We start from the raw sequence: 12,128 nt of genomic DNA, 5'->3' as shown, positions 1-12,128 counted from the left end.
GGAAATTTTAAATGCAGAATCAAGTTTACCCAGCTACATCTAACACGCATCACTGCTTCAAAACCTTGGGGTCTACTAATGTTCCATCTAAGATCATTGTAGAGTTTAACCGGATCAGAAAGAGCAGAAAATGGATAATAATAATAGACCTGCAATGATGCAAGTGAAAATTGAGATCCAAGATCCAACATCAAGGAAATAGGATTCTCTAGGTAAATAGTTTATTCTTTTTGTAAAAAGAAAGTACTCATCGCCATTGAACATTGTGATGTGCCGATACCTAATAACAAATGAATAACAACATATGTAAATCTATAACTCTATTGTCTGAAAATTATGACTTGGGTGACAGATTCACATCACATCAGATGTTCATGCAATATGCACAAATTGTAACAGTAAAATTAATGAAAGAAGGTATTTGATGCAAAAGATTCTTTCTGAAAGCAATGCCAGTGAAGGTTGAAGCATTTTATATAAGACCATTTTCTGAAAAATAGAAGATACTTTCTCTGCCTTGGTAGAGTTCTTATTAGTTGTCTTTAAAATGTAGATTTTATGATTTGTATTTAAAGGAGACTACTACCACTGAGTTGAAAACACTATAAATCAATAAATCACAGCAAACTCAAAATAATCAAAAATCAAAACAATAATGTAGTGTGATAGTTGGTTACACAATCACCACACTAATTACAGTAGGGAGACCAAAGAAATCATTATCATTAAATAATGTTATGGGGCTAGTTATATGGACTTCATCCTTCTATTGAACTCTATGTGAAGGTATGTTACTAGTTATATCTGTATATGGCTTCCTATCCCTTACACCTTCGAGTTCCAATGCCTTCATCTTGTATGACTATATACTGATCATCTTTGACCTTTGTTCATTCTATCTTAACCTTTGTTGCCCCTCATTTTAGACTAAATCTAACTTCTCTAAGATAGTAAATTTATGATAGCATTTAATTTTTTTAAATATAAACCATCAATTCATCCTGCATCTGAGCAATGATAAAAAAAATATCTATTATATGAGAGATTCTAATAAGAAATTTAGGTTAATTAATATTAACTGGAGTTGTATTTGAGAACTTCTAATGTAAAGCAATTTGCAGTAGTATAATTTGTGAGCCAGTTCCTATTATAGCATTAGGGTATAAGAAATAACTGCCCTTATCAACCTTACTTTTGAGAAGATACACATAATAATATTTTGTGTTATCATCTATAAAAGTGATGAAGTATTTATTTCCACCACGTGTTGGTATACATTTGAGATCGCATACGTCGGTGTGAATTAGCCCGAGTGGTTCGTTGTTTCCCTCAACATGTTGAAAGGATGATCTAGTCATTTTCGCTTTAACACAAGTTTCACACTTGTGGTTTGGGTCAAGGTGGAATGTAGATATGCTTTGCATGTTTATTAATCTACACAACATATCGTAGTTAACATGTCTTGCCACAAATATGAAGACTCGAGCATATAAGTGGAAGAACTTTCATCTTTATTTATCTTAGGCCTAATGACCATTACATTGAGCTTGAATAGCCCATCAGATACATAGCCCCTTCCTACAAACATTTCATTCTTGGATAGTACAACTCTGTCTGACTCAAAAATAATGCGAAAGTCATGTTTGCTTAACAGTGATCTGGACACTAGATTCTTCTGAATCTCCGGAATATACAACACATTATTCAGAGTAAGGTCCTTACCTGAGGTCATCTTCAGCACCACTTTTCCTTGGCCTATGATGTCCAAGGTTGCTGAGTTCCCCATGAACAACTTGTCCCCACCTTTGACTTCTTTAAAGTTGTGGAGCAACTCATTATTGCAGTAGACATGTCTGGTAGCTCCAGTAACAATCCACCATTGCCGTGGGTTCGATCCAACTAGGTTCAGTTCGGAGACAACAACGCAAAGGTCATCCATTTCTGGTCCCTCGTTCAGGTTTGCCTCCTGCTTCTTCAGCTTTCTACATTCCAAAGATTTGTGACCGACTTGACCACAATTGAAGCACTTCCTAGAGAATTTCTTGCTTATGCCTCCTCTGGGTCCCATCTTAGAAGTCTTGGAGTTCTTTCGTTTTAAGTTTTAACTGTGCTTGACCATATTGGCTTTCACAGTAGCCTGAGAGAACAACTTTATCTATGAACTCTTGCTGGCTTCTTCGATGCGAAGTTTAACAATGAGTTCCTCCACATTCATCTCCTTCCGCTTGTGCTTCAGGTAGTTCTTGAAGTCCTTCCAGCCTGGAGGCAACTTCTCAATGATAGTAGCCACCTGGAAGTTTCACTCAAAATCATTCCTTCTGAGTGAATCTCATGCAAGATCACCTGAAGCTTCTAGACTTGGCTGATCACCATCTTAGAGTCAAACCATGTTGTAGTCCAAGAATTAACCCATAATAAATTTCTTGGCCCCTGCATCCTCCGTCTTGTACTTCTTTTCGAGGGACTCTTACAGCTCCTTAGCCATTCTTTTTATGCTATACACAGTGTACAATGAGTCGGTAAGATAGTTGAGGATATAATTTCAGCAAAGGAACTCAGAATGAGTCCATGCCTCCACTGTACTGATGGTGTGAACATCAACATCCTCAACAAACTTATGAGGGTCCTCGGTCAAGAGCCGAGCCAGATTACTTAAATCCGGCTTTTTACCTATTCAATGTTCATGTGGGGTAGATGGAACTGACTTTGAAGGCACTTTGTTAAGTATATAGGCCGCAACTAATAATGCATCTCTCCAATAGGAGATTGGAAAATTAGCCTGCACCATCATAGACCAAACCATTTCAAGAAGAGTCCTATTTCTTCTTTTAGCAACCTCATTTTGCTGTGAAGTTCTAGGGATAGTTAGCTATCTAATAATCCCTTTCTCATTACACATTGTCTTGAACTGATCAGACAAATATTCACCTCCACGGTCAGTGCGCAAGGTTTTAACCTTACGTTCCAATTGATTCTCAACTTCGTTCAAGTAACAAATAAAGCAATCCAATGCTTCAGATTTGTGAGAAATCAAATACACATGACCAAAACGCGTGAAGTCATCAATAAATATAATGAAATAAGAACTTCCATTTCTAGCCTTCATATTCATCGGACCACAAATATCCGAATGAATTAATTGCAATGGTGATTCAGCCCTAATAGTTTTACCAAATGGTTTCCTTGTCGTCTTTCCAGCAAGACAATGCTCACATATAGACAAGTTAATCTTAGCATGAGTGCCTAAAAGGCCCTCCTTAGCTAATCTATTCATTCGTTCTTGTCCTATATGCCCCAATCTAGCATGCCAAATTTCATCATTAACATCAGCATTACTAGTAAGAACAATGTTTGAAAAACAACCATCATTATTATTTGGTTCTACATCAAGAACCATAAAACCATTTGTTACATAACTATATCCAATTAACACAGAGTTAATTTGAAGTTCCGCATGATGGCTATAAAAATTTACATTGTAACCTAAATCAAGAAGACAAATGATGAAAATTAGATTCCGTCGAATCTCAGGGGAGCATACAGGACATCATGTAGAAACAAGGTGCCTCCACCACGTAGGTTGAGCTTGCAAGTGTCAATTCCTTTGACATCAATTCTTGCATTGTTTCCTACATATATCGATTTGTTATCAGCTGGTACCCGACGGTACTCCACATATGTAGCTCGATCGTGCTTCGTTGCTCCTGAATCTACAATCCACAAAGGATACGAATCAGCTAACAATATTGTACTTGCAACATATCACTCGTGGAAAGAAGACAAAGTTGGATCTACCTTTTTAGGCTCAACACACTCTCGAGCAAAATGTCCCTTCTTGCCACAATTGAAGCAAGTCAACTTACTCATAGGTCTTTGTCCATATCTCTTTCCTTTCTTCTTGATTTGGTTTTTAACAGCAACAACACTAGCCTCCTTTCCTTTTCCCTTTCCTTTCTTCAATCATCTTTTCTTATTCTTGGAACCAGAACCTTCAGCTACAAAAGCTTGACCAGAAATCCTTGCGGATTCAATCCTCTCCGCCTCAAGTTCAACATGGCGTGAGACATCGGTGAAAGTCTTGATACTCTCATTGTGGGTCAGATTCTATTTCATTATTTCCCAAGAATCAGGAAGGGAACGGATAACTACTTGAACCTGTTGTTCATCGATCAACGCATAACCAGCAGTCTTAAGCTCTCAAATCATGTTACCCATCTCCCTGAGATGTTGGTCCATGGTAACATTCGAGCGCTTTTTACATCTATCAAACTTGATAGTTAGCTGACGGAGCTTACTCAGACTGACTCCACTATACTTCTCTCTAAGGCTACCCAGACAGCATGAGCAAATGGTAATGGCTCATACTCAAATACCAGGTCATCCACCATTGAACTAATCAATATACCCTTAGCAATGGAGTCCTTCCTTTTCCATGCCTTATAGGCATCAAGGTCACGTCTGTGCTATGCTGTAAAACCATCAATCGATTCCTCCATGATTTGATTTACAACCTCTAGAACTTCTTGTTCCTTAAGAACGTATTATATCTTGAGTTATCCCCATATAATTTCTCACCCTTATTGAGTTCAGCTATGATGTTCTTAGTTGCCACGATCTACATAAATAAACACATTATTCATTATTTCAGTGTAATTCATATATATGCAATTATTTTTTGACTCAGTGTAAATTAGAATTAGTTTACAAAATCAAGTGATAACATTGTTTCCACTCATCATTTGTATGTTCTAATCTAATCAACATTGATCAATCATATTACACATATCCCATCTAATGAACGAATCATTATTAAAATGAACTAATCATTTTTTATATGAACTAATCATATGGATATATGAATGAATCATATTCACATGAACTAATCATGTCATGAAATGAACTAATCATTTCCAAGTTTGTTAACATATAACATAACTTTTCATTATATAATTCTGTTCGTACATAACGACAAAAATTATTACATGACTCAAAACTAAATGAGTTAATACTGTTCGTACATAACGATAGTAAACAGAACACTAAAAAACTAGATAGGCCAACACTACTCCCACTAGGACAAACACTAGTGTAACAGCCAACATTATCCCTATTAACCTGGACTCATTTGGGATAATCTCAGATGGGGCAGCTTCAGGATTCTCCATCAGATCCATTTCTGGATCTTCCTCGAGCATTTCCTGGTCCTCTTTAGACTCTTCAAGCTCTTCTTCACCCATATAATGAAGTAGTTCCTTACACAGTACTGAATATGTGACGCGTCCTTCATAACGCCCCCATACATAGTCTGCTATTACCCTAGAATACTCTAGCAATGAATGCATCAATGCCTAGATCCTATAACTGTCCAGGACTGGAAACTCTTCTTGCTCAAGTTTCCAAAATAGTCTATCAAGTCGTCTAACATGTCCGTCGATTCCATAAGCAGACTTATACTCTATCTCCTAAATCTCCTCTCGGAGCTGGTTTCACCGCACTTCGCGACAAGTCAATATGGTAATCGTCCGTGCCATCTGAAAAATTGAATTTAAATAAGTTAGTACAAAATCGACTAACCAGTACAAAACTAGTTTAATTCAATTTATACAGACATACCATCATTATAAATCAAGAAAAACAAATCTTCTCGATTTTTAGGAGTTTAAGTCGACTGACCCATTAGACCAGTCAATCAAAAGTCCAGATGTTAAACTTATTCTATTATCCTCATTAGAACTAATCTAATTGGACAAGGATTTTTAACGTATGTTCTGTTATTGTTTAAGCTCATTTGAGTCAATTTCAGACTTATTGATCAAACTTAGGTTCGTTTGATTCATCCAAGTCTGACCCATTAGAACAAATCTAATTTTTTTTATGATCAAATCTGACACAACAGAACTAATCCGGTCATATTTGATCAACCCAACTTCTATAATCAAGATCACCCTAATTAATTCAATAATAAACCGAGCTAGTTAAACCAACAAATAATTTGAACCAGCTTTAGGTATCATTGAATCAAACTGGTCTGCTTAAATCAACTAATAATTTAAACCAGACCTGGGTTTGATCGGACAAGTTGGTCTGGTTCTAATTTCAGTAAATTGAACCATAAATTAATTAAATATTTATTTATTAATTAATAAAAACATTTCCTTATGTATTTAACTAATTAATAAATATATTTAATTAAAATTTAAACATCCACGGTTTATATATGTGAAGGAAAACAAAAACTTACATGCACATGCAGCACTATGCTTCGAAAACACTACTTTTCATGCCTTTTTCCTTCTATCTTTAATCGATTCAAACTTGGAATTGAATTGATTCAACTATTAAAGATATAAATTGTGCACTTCAATCGATTCAACTACGCTGTTCGCGTTTTTTATTTCTCTTCAATCGATCCATGAATCGATCGAAGAATTCTGTGCGATTTTGAATCGATTGAATAATCGATTCAATTGATGAACAATATTCACTGTTCATCTTCTTCTTCACGACAGAAGAAGAAAAAATACGAGCTTTTCCGCGTCGAATTTCATGCTTTCAAATATATGTTGTGATACCATTGTTGTATCTTTTTGAGAGCATGAAACAAAAACGAAACGAAAGCGGTAACCACTCACAGTGATCTCCCGAAGAAATCACAATTGAAGACGCCGATTGACGAAGAGGTTGCCGCTGTCGGAAGCACGATCACGGGGCAACCGGAAAGCACTTCAAAGTTCACAAGCCAAATCCCAGCCTCTGGACGTTCTCCTTTGCTCGCTGATCACCTCACACTTCGCTGCGCTCCTCTTTGATCACCTTTCAAAACCTCTGCACCCTCGTCCTCTTCTCAAAGGCTTGGACGCACCTTTATAAGAAGACTAAGGAAGACGAAGGGGAAAGGACGCCCCTTCGTCTCCTTGGCGTTTGCAGCAGTTTGCAGCAACGAGAGAGACGAAAGGACTCCGTTTCCCTTCGTCTCCTGTAACGCCCAACAGGCATAGCAGCAGATAAATTTGATCAGGCCGAGTAGCCGACCAGGTCGAGAAGCCGATAGAGTAGTACAGTTATCAGCAAATTAGGTTGATCAAACTGAGTGACCGATTAGGCAGAGAAGCAAACCGAGTAGTGCGATCGAGCAGTAGATCAGGCCTAGTGGTCGGTCGGGCAGAGTAGCCCACCGGGTATAGCAGCCGAGTGGGGAAACACAGAATAGCATGAGCGACAGAGCGTCCCGAGCGGGCAAAGCGGTCGAGCATACGTGTGGTCGAGGCATGCGACGAACGCAGTTTCATTGAAATAGATTCGCCCCACCTCTGGTTGTGTTTCGAGGTTTTCTCGGTTCCCAGTTTACAACAGTTAATCGTGATACACACCAAGCACTGGTGGTCATAACGAACTAAGAGGTACCCAACTGCTATCAAGGGTACTTTGCCGAGCAAGAGATGTACGACAGAGGAGGGGGAACGTAGTTGGAGAGCTTCAACTTTTTTTTATGTCTTTTGCCTATGATTGTAGCCACCTTATATAGGATCTCAGACCAATAAGCAACCTTTAATGATCGATTAATGATCATTACTAGCCGAGTTGTGAAATGCCAACATTTCACTCGGTAATTTAAATTCAGCATTAATTTTTAATTTAATACATCCGTTACACACTTAAATAAGCAGCAAAAAGACTTATGGTTAAAAATGTTGGTTGTTCTACTTGGGCAAATTTTACCTCGACTGGTCTGGCATTCGACGCGCGCAGGTCGTGCTCGCACACGAGTCAACTTGATTAAGTGCAATCTGGGCCCTCGATTTGCACCCCTGCGCACCCATGCGTAAGAAAGAGCCTCTCTCATGCATTTGTTCACATCATCAATACATGTGAATCAATATAAACCAACCAATATACTTTGAAATTCCCAATGTGAGACTAAAGTCCTATTCACAATGGAGCTTCTATTCTCTTCTATCTCTTTATTCCATTCACATTTCCAACAATTACTTGTGTGGTAGTGAAGAGATTATCGTGTTTTTAGCTTTGTAGGAAGTCCATGTTGGAGTATAGAAAGTATCAATTTATATAGTTGCAGCTTTGTAAACAATTATATACATGATAACAGATGAATAAAACATACAAACAATTGCACAAATAGGAACAAATGAACACAAATAGGATACAACTCCCTCTAATGACTAATCAACTTTGCATATCCTCTCCATCTATGGAAGATTGGCTTCACTTATCTCAATAGATCCAAGGATATTTGAAATCCTCACATTAGTAAACTCCATCCCATTCAACTCCTGTGGAGAATAATACTGTGCCACACTCACATTTTAAGAAGATTGATAGATGAAAATTGGAAGTTCGTGTCATGAAACAAAATGAAGATTATGTGAAACAAACTTAAGTTAAGACTAATTCAAATATTAACCCTAGTCTATAAGTAGTACAGGCATTGAAATAAAGGTACACATTATGACCCCAGTTCCAATGTCGAGTGTTGCCTAATGCCTATAGTGTTAAACACCAGTATTGTCAAAATTTTACCAAATCAGCATCAAAGATGTCCAATAAAATGCATCTTTGACATACAAAAGAAAATACTAAAGAACATGTGCTTATACAACAACAACAATAGCAAAAAAAAAACCTTTGTCTCAATAAGTGGTATCGGAAAGAACATGTGCTTATATCCATATAAATATCAATTTAGGGAAAAAAATAAAATTATCAAGAAATTCATCATCTCTGCACAACATATTTACCAATCATCAACGGAAAGGAAGCCCATTAATATACCAAGTTTTTGGTTATTTCCAACGTTTAGCACCCATTCTTTGATTGCTTAACTCTCCGTATCCAAAGAAGCAAATAGATCAATAGCAACATCTTGCTTTTCATCATCCATTAGATCTTCACCAGTTGAAGCAAGATTAATTTTGCCAATCTTGTTAACCTGTATAAAACAATAATTTCACCTAAAATATTTTGCTAGCATCTAAATTTTCTATGTCAATTTGAATATCTTAAAGGAACAGCCAAAATATACCCAAAAAATCAGACAAAAAATAGTACGGAACAAAAAAGGAATGCTGCTTTTTCGATCAACAGATTAAGAAGTGAAAGACTAAAAATTTCATTGATTAACTAAATAAAAAGCAGGTAGTATATGTAGAAAATCTGTTAACATGTAAGAATATATGTTTTTGTACTTTGAAAGATTTTAATAGAGGATAATGGTTAAATGAATCTGTGAGAATGTTAATGATGAAAGAATCAAAAATACAACCTAGAATCGAAAGTGTAGCATCACCAGATTGGTAAAATGAAAGGACAATGATAAAGATGGACGTATTCAAAATGAACCAATACATACGATAGTTAGACAAGCAGAATTAGTTAGAGTTGAAGGTGAGAAGAAGAACAAAGAAGACTCTTTTCAATAAAAGTGATAAAAAAAAATTGTCGATATTAATAGTGGCATAGCCTTCAATACCAAACAAAATAGCATTTAGCTAACTCCAAGTGATTGGGAATAATTGATTATTGTTGTTTAATAGATTCACATGGTCATCACTCAACATCAGGTTTATAAAAAATATATATAATAATAAAATGTACCTCATCCAAATGTCTTGCTAGAAATCCATCATAGAGTGAATCATCATCCTTCGGAAACAAATGCGAGCATCTGAAAGAGAAATTAAAATGCCACTAGTGTTGAATTCAAGACAACATGCAGATGTAAACACGTAAAGAAAGCAATTGTGGACAACATTCCAATACATGTCCAACAAGACAAAAAAAAACCATTTGAGCATTTTAACATAGGAACATTAACCAACTAAAAGATTATAAATATCAATAGGTTGCATACTAAGTTGTGTCAATATCACCAAGACATTACTATCATCCCAATTCCATCCAACTTGAGCATAGAATAATGGCATCAAATTCTCTCATGGCCTAGCACTATCTGACAATTATTGTAACAAAATACCTAAAAAAGGTGCTCTACTAAACTGCATGTAAATTACAGTCACCAAGCACACAATTACAACTAATATGAACTTTCATTAAACATTAACCTAAAATGTGTAATAACCCAAGAAATTTATGAAAAAATATTGTTTTGAAATTTATAACACTGCACTGTTACATAATATAGTGTTATGTGAAAAAAAAATAATAATATGATTGTTAATAACTTGGATAAATTCACGAATGAGAAGGTATCAAAAAAAAAAACCCCCAAAGAACTTGCAGTAGAAAATAGCCATGCATAAACAAAAAAAGTAGCTAAAAAGTATCAAAATTCTCATAGAATTACACATGCACAATGCTCATAGGAGCAACCTTAAGTAATAATGCTAAAAGAAAGTAACAAACGGAAGAGTGTCAATTCCATTGCACATTTTATTTCCGGATATATAATAAATCATGAGTGATGCTAGGGTGTTAGACAAAGTACCAAAATAACATAAAATAAAAGAAATTCTCAAAAAGAAACAATGTGTCTGTTTCTTATTATGAAAAAATGAAAACCGATAGTTCACATAGTATCATGTTAGAGTCTTGCTCTAACACCAAGTTGAAAGAAGAGGAATGGCTAAACTTGTTGAATAGTCTCTTTGTATCTAGATGAGGCAACAAACAAAATACCACATAAACAACTTAAAATATGGGTTACTTGTCATTTGTGATCAAAATAAGTTGATCAAAAGAAGGCCAACAGAAGCGGAGACAAGGTAAAAACAATAGTTGTCAAGATAGAGTTCAAAGCATTCCAAAACCTTAGAAATAGTAGCACAAGAAAAACAAAATCATAAATTGTCTTTCATCATAAAATTACATTCAATTTTTGAACAGGGTAACAAAGCAGTTATTTCAATCATGAGCAAAAATATTAAAAAAAAATACTAATATGTGAAAATTGTGAGCATACGAAAAATGTGCATACACATTAATAGCCAACTCTGGCATACCGATCAACAATAATTGATAAGCAGTGCACTGATCAAACCATCAAGAACATGGGAAGCCAACAACGAAGTTTGTTCACCCACAAAACCCAAGCTAAAGAGTTGGCTAATGGTTGGAGGTAGGGGAAGCAAGCGTCAATGCCGGAGCCAGTAGATCCAATAGAGGGATATATGCATAGCCAAAGAGGAGGTCAAACTCGGACTTGTTCACCAACAACAATTTGTGTTCAACTGATACAACCTTCATCTGATGCAACCAGAAAGAGAGTGTGTCAAACTTACATTAGTAGATGTTGAGCCAATGGAGGAAATGTTGGGATTCCGCCTCATCGGACATTTCCTAGGTCGCTTTTTGGGATGGAAAGCCGTAAAAGAGATGGTCGACATATGGAGTGTGTGCCACACAAGATGTTAACACATCACACACTATGTTTGATCTTTAAATTTGAGACAAAAAAAGTAGGGTGACAAGGTCTTACAAGGTGATGGTCATGGTTGTCCCCTTTATTTGAAAAACATGCAGCAGTACTTTTTTACCTTTCAGCTGGAAGCCCAAAATCAAATACCATTATGGATGCAAATCTATGATTTGCCAATTGATTGTTAGTCAATTGACATCATAAATTGGAATCCTTCCATCGTTTCACCAAAATGAGGGAGAGTATCAGCTATGCAATGGTTCTAGTTGAAATAGATACTACGAAACCGCTGCCTGAGAGCAACCTTACTACCTTACCGGATGGCCGAGACATTAAATTGAAGCTGTGCTTTGAATCTATATTGAAGATATGCACCAAATGTCGCCAGCTTGGTCATCATGCTGAACAATGTAGCCTATAGGATTGGAGCTGGTAGTAGCAGAGGTGGCACAACAAACTCTAAAGGGAGACGGAGAGGTGAGGAATGCAAACACAACCTTGGCAAACAGCAGACACACTGACTCTGGAACCCAGCAGCAGCATCATTACAGCAAGCTGATTGCAACTGAAACTCAGAAGCAGCATGACAGCAATCAGACTGACTAAGTGATGATACAACAGTTTGGGGAGCACCTAAATGACGTGGTGGCTCCTGTTCAAACGCAAGGCATATGTAACGAATCAGAGGAAGAGCTAGAGGGTGATGCGGAGGTAGAAAAAACAAATATAGTTAGGA

The 12,128-nt window shown here is 36.5% G+C and overlaps 1 long non-coding RNA gene across 6 annotated transcripts in view; it reads right to left on the bottom strand.

The window, feature by feature from the left end:
- LOC122052116 overlaps window positions 1-12,128 on the bottom strand; it is a 29,860-nt gene that overhangs the window by 16,065 nt on the left and 1,667 nt on the right. For 2 of the 6 annotated variants that reach the window (XR_006131876.1, XR_006131875.1), the window contains 3 exons: window positions 9,613-9,682; window positions 8,757-8,947; window positions 30-149 (listed from right to left, as the gene is read on the bottom strand). This is a non-coding gene — a long non-coding RNA (uncharacterized LOC122052116). Of the gene's footprint in view, window positions 1-29; window positions 150-8,756; window positions 8,948-9,612; window positions 9,683-11,704; window positions 12,045-12,128 lie in introns of all 6 variants that reach the window. The other 4 variants (XR_006131879.1, XR_006131880.1, XR_006131877.1 and 1 more) reach the window with 4 other exon arrangements.

The sequence above is a fragment of the Zingiber officinale genome, chromosome 3A (genome assembly GCF_018446385.1).
Source record: "Zingiber officinale cultivar Zhangliang chromosome 3A, Zo_v1.1, whole genome shotgun sequence".
NCBI classification, from domain to species: Eukaryota; Viridiplantae; Streptophyta; class Magnoliopsida; order Zingiberales; family Zingiberaceae; genus Zingiber; species Zingiber officinale.
Note: the sequence above shows the minus strand (reverse complement) of the source record. Positions and strands in the feature narration are given on the sequence as shown.